The following is a 5654-nucleotide window of genomic DNA, read 5'->3' on the forward strand; positions in this document are numbered from 1 at the left end:
TGCTATAGTTAGGAGGATCATATAATTTATTATTTAAATCAGAATACTTTTGAAAGTAAAGAGAAATGTTATTAATTATTCTTGAAAAAATGGGTGAAAACTAATACTCTCCCAAAACACCTGGTACATATGCTCATCCTTGCTTTTGATCATGCTTAATTCTTATAAATCTAGAATTTTTTATATTAAAATTCAGCGACTTTAATATATGGCATCATATCAAATTAATGTACATAGCAACAGTGTTAAATACACTGTTGTTAATCATTCTGTCCTTGAAGAGCTACTTTCTTTTTTTTTTTTTTTTTTTTTTTTCCGGTACACGGGCCTCTCACTCACCGTTGCGGCCTCTCCCGTTGCGGAGCACAGGCTCCAGACGCACAGGCTCAGTGGCCATGGCTCACGGGCTTAGCCGCTCCGCGGCATGTGGGATATTCCCGGACCGGGGCACGAACCCGTGTCCCCTGCATCGGCAGACGGACTCTCAAACACTGCACCACCAGGGAAGCCCGAAGAGCTACTTTCTTTACTTGGGTTCCTGGACCACCCTCTTGATTCTCCTCCAGCTCCAGACTCTAACTGTTGGAGTGTCCCAGTGTTCAGCTCTCAGCTCCCTTCTTGTCTCTTCCATAGCCACACTCCTTCTCTAGGTAACCTCATCCTACCTTGTGGTTTTCTATACCTCTGAAATGCTGTTGACTTCAAAACTGGATCTTCAACCCAGACCATTCCTCTGATTTATATATAGGCTCTTATATCCAACTCCTACACAAACATCTCCACTTGAATATCTAATAAGAATCTCAACTCTTAACATGTCCTGTGAAGAATTCTCAATTCCCACGCCCCCTCCCCCACCAAAATGTGTTCCATTATTGGTAGTCTCCATTTCAGTAAGTGGCTTTAGGCCAAAAACTTAAACTCATCCTTGTTTCCTGGCTTTTACTCACAGCCCACAACCAGGTCATCAGCAGGTCCTGTTGTTTGTACCTTCATAATCTATCATGAATCTGTCATCACTTCCTCATCTCATCTTCCTGTGTGAGCCACCATCATCTCTTTCCAATTACTGCACTGTCCAATGGTCTCCCTACTTTCATTTTTGGTTTTGCTCCCCACAGATTATTCTCCAAACAGCAGGCTGAATGCTCCTTTATATAAATATATTTTTTGTTATATACATTTGTTTTATTTTTTAGATGCCACATATCAGTGACAACACAGAATATTGTCTTTCTCTGTATGACTTATTTCACTAAGCAGAATATCCTCTAAGTCCATCCACATTGTGGCAAATGGCAGAATTTCATTCATTTTTATGGCAAGTAAAATTCCATTTTGTGTGTGTGTGTGTGTGTGTGTGTGTGTGTGTGTGTACACACACACCACATCTTCTTTATCCATTCATCTGTTGCCGAACACTTAGGTTGCTTCCATGTCTTGGCTATCGTAAATAATGCTGCTATGAATATTGGAAGGCATGAATCTTTTCTAATTAATGTTTTTGTTTTCTTCGTATATACCCTGGAGTGGAACTGCTGGATCATATGGTTGAATGCTCCTTTTTAAATTTAAATCAGTCATGTAGCTCCCCTACTCTCAAGCCTGCAATGGGTTCCTAGTGCTGTTATTGTGGCCTACAAGGCCTTCATGATCTGCTCTCCTGCTTCCCCCCCAACCTTTTCTCTAATCTCTTTTCCCAAGAAACTCCCCTGTACACTGTGTTGCATACTGGCTTCCTTGCTATTGTTTAAACACCAAGCACATTTTCATCTCAGAGCCTTTGTACCTATTGTTCCCTCTCTCCAGAATACCCTTCCTCTAATATCTACAGTTTCCTCTTGCTTTCAGGTCTCTGATAAAATGTGATGACTTCTGAGGGACCTGGTTATCAACTACCCTGCCAACCTAGTCATCCTCTAGCCCCTGACCCTTTCTAGCACTTACCACCACCATTACATATCTGTTTGCTTAGCATTTACCTCCTTCTCTAGAACACAAGCTCCATGAGGACAGGGATTTTGTACACTGCTGAATCCTTGGAACCTAGGTCAGCATTTGGAACACAGAAAATGCTCAATAAATATTTGGTAAATGAATGAATTAAGAAAATAGGGGGAATGGAACACTAGATTTTCCGTAGGGATTGCCAAGCAGAAAGATATAGTAAAAATAACATGAAGGAAAAGTCTTACCAACAGGCACTGAATGTGCTCAAAGGGAGATGACTGCTGGCTGAGTATCAGAGTCTTGTTCTTGCCCTGCTGAAGATCTGGAATCGACAAGATAACAGCCTGGTAATATCTTTAATAGAAGTAAGACAATGTACAGAAGTAAGATAATTTTGTGAGATAAGAAAATTTTCTGTGTTCATGTTTTTAATAAGTATTTCTATGGAATTAAAAATAGAGAGGGATGGGATAGAAGTTCATTTTGGGGTCTTATAATATGTAAGACAATTTGGGGTGATGGTTATGGCCATGGTGTGACATGAACTTTGGTCATGTTTTTCTGAATAGCTTTGATTCCTTACTAAAGATTGTGAAAGCAAGTTTGGCCTGATTTGGCCAAAGTGACACCAATTTCCTGAGACAGCAGTAAGCTGCCCACTTCATAACCTATATTCACTAATTTCTAGACAGGTGGTTGTCTGTTGCTGGTGATTCTTGGTTTAGGATGTTTATTCCAGCTCAGAACTACTGGACTACCTCACAGCCTTAATATTCAATGTTCAGTCAAGCAGTAAATGTCATAGAACCTGTGCATGGTAGATTCAGAGCCAACCTGGTTCTGGCCCAGCTCAGGAGTGTGGATGACACAGGTGGTTCAGCAGCATCTCTGTTTAGAAAGAAGAATTTAACCCTGCCCGTATTAGATTATCCAGCTCTCCTAACCTTCAGCAGTTCATTACTGATAGGGTAGAGTCTGAATTCCTCCAACATCAGGCTTGATTGTACCTATTGTACCTATGTTTGGTAGAATTCAGTAGTGAAGCCATCTGGGCCTGGGCTTTTCTTTGTGGGTAGTTTTTCTTTTTAATTACTAATTCAACCTATTCACTTGTTATAGATCTATTCAAATTGTCTATTTCTTCTTGAGTTAGTAGTAGTAGTTTGTGTTTTTGTACGAATTTATCTGTTTCATCAAATTTATCTAATTTGTTGGCATACGATTGTTCTTAGCATTCTCATCATTTGTGGCTTAGCTGAACTAAGTATTCCTAAACATGACCCATGCTTTCTTGCCTTTTCACTTTTGCATTTGGAATGCCCTCAACTTAATCTCTGCCTATTGAATTGTATTGAATACCTACTGACACCAAAGCATTCTTCAGAGTTCTCTAGGGAATACGTGAACAAATATATATGATAAGGTCATGGCATCAAAGAGCTTACTGTCTAATATTTCCTAAAGTTTGTTCTTCAGAAGTCCTACAAATTTCAACTCAAAAATAAGGTCCTGGGACTTCTCTCATGGCGCAGTGGTTAAGAATCCACCTGCCAATGCAGGGGACACGGGTTCGAGCCCTAGTCTGGAAAGATCCCACATGCCACAGAGCAACTAAGCCCGTGCACCACAACTACTGAGCCCGTGCTCTGCAACAAGAGAAGCCACTGCAACGAGAAGCCCACGCACCACAGCAAAGAGTAGCCCCCGCTCGCTGCAAGTAGAGAAAGCCCATGCACAGCAACAAATACCCAACACAGCCAAAAATAAAAATTAATTAATTAAAAAAATTTTTTTTAAGTTCTATGCTCAAAGACATGAGGGAGACACATTCATTCTGTAGGTGATTCATAATTCTCATTGGCATGTTAATTGCTCTAAGAAGTACTGCCACGGAGAAGCCCAGTGTTTACCCCAGTGTTTTCCCGAAAGTATTTGACCACAGAACTCTTTCTTATGTAACATCTATTAACAACCCAAAGAACTTCTGTTCCATGGAACACATTTAGGAAACAGTGGTCTAGATAAAACATACACTCAAGTTTATGTGTAAACTTGGGTGTATGGTACAGTACAAGTTAGAATGTCATATTTGAGAGTGAGTCCTTAAAACATGAGTAGGAAGGACTGGAGAAAAGAATGGGAGAAAGGCAGAGAAGGAAACATAAATGAAGCATTCCAGGAAATAGAAAAGCAGAAGTGAAGATAACAAGAGTTAAGCTAAAGAAATAGAGATCTGTCAACAATGTCAAGCTGCAGAGAGGTCAAAGAGACCAGGAAATGGCACTTGGATTTCACAGTCTTGAAATCAGTGTCAACTTTCAGAAGAACAATTCCAGGACAATAGTGGAAGCAGATGAAAAGGAAATAATGGGTAAGCAGAGTAAACATGTGACCACCAAGGAAGCAGGGTTTTTTTGTCTCTTTTATTTACTGATGTTCACCATGATGTAGAAGCGTACTGGCATATTGAAAGTTTTCCATATATATTAGTTAAACAAGTGAATGAATTAATGTATGCATAAGTGGTGTTTGAAAAAAAAGGTCAGTGGGACTTCCTTGGCAGTCCAGTTGGATTCCACACTTCCACTGCATGGGGCACAGGTTCAATCCCAGGTTGTGGAACTAGGATCCCACATGCCAGGCAGTGCAGCCAAAAAAAAAAAAAGGTTGGGTCAGTGTGGGTAATAAAGGAGAGACTATAATAATGGTGTAGTTGAGGAAAGGGGCAACTTGAACGTGCTTTTAAGAAGAGAACTCCAGTGGAAAAGTGGAAATCAAAAGTTTGAAATAGAAGAGACTGATAGAACACTATCATAATTGAAGCAATTATGAGAATGAGAACAGAATCATAAATAGAATAGAAGGAAGCAGGTCCCACTTAGCATGTAAAATGAACTCATTCACAACTCTCTTCAAAAAAGTTGTTCCTCATTATGGGTTCCATATTCCCATTAACTGTATGAAAATCCACTCAAGCACCCAAGCTAGAAACCCCAGTCTTCTTTATTACCTCCTTGTCTTCCATCTTCTTGCCTTCTGAAATGGATACCTAGTTACTTCATTTCCACTCCTGTAATGCTCCATGTATCCATTCCCATTTTTCATCCCCATTGGCACAACCCTAGGTAAGGCGTTCATCATTTTCTTGCCTGGAACGTTTTAATGATTTTCTAACTATACTCTGAATTCAGTAGCTTTCTGCTCTCAGTCCTTTCTCCATAATGCCACCAGAACTATGGTCTTAAAGCCCAGATATGATCATACCATGTTTCTCTTCAAAAGAGCAGCAGTACATCCTTCCTATTTATTTCATGTCATTTATTGGGTGCCTCGAATGGCTAGGTAGAGGAGATGCACTTGCGAGTTATGATAAAGGGAGCATTTAAAATGAGGGGTGAGGGACTACCCTGGTGGTCCAGCAGGTAAGACTCCATGCTGCCAATGCAGGGGGCCCGGGTTCGATCCCTGGTCAGGGAACTAGATCCCATATGCATACCACAACTAAGAGTCCGCATGCTGCAACTAAGAAGTCCATGTGCCGCAACTAAGGATCCTGCATGCCACAATTAAAACATGCCACAGGGCTTCCCTCGTGGCGCAGTGGTTAAGAATCTGCCTGCCAATGCAGGGGACACAGGTTCGAGCCCTGGTCTGGGAAGATCCCACATGCCACGGAGCAACTAAGCCCATGAGCCACAACTACT

The sequence above is a fragment of the Kogia breviceps genome, chromosome 11, assembly GCF_026419965.1.
Source record: "Kogia breviceps isolate mKogBre1 chromosome 11, mKogBre1 haplotype 1, whole genome shotgun sequence".
Lineage (NCBI taxonomy): Eukaryota > Metazoa > Chordata > Mammalia > Artiodactyla > Physeteridae > Kogia > Kogia breviceps.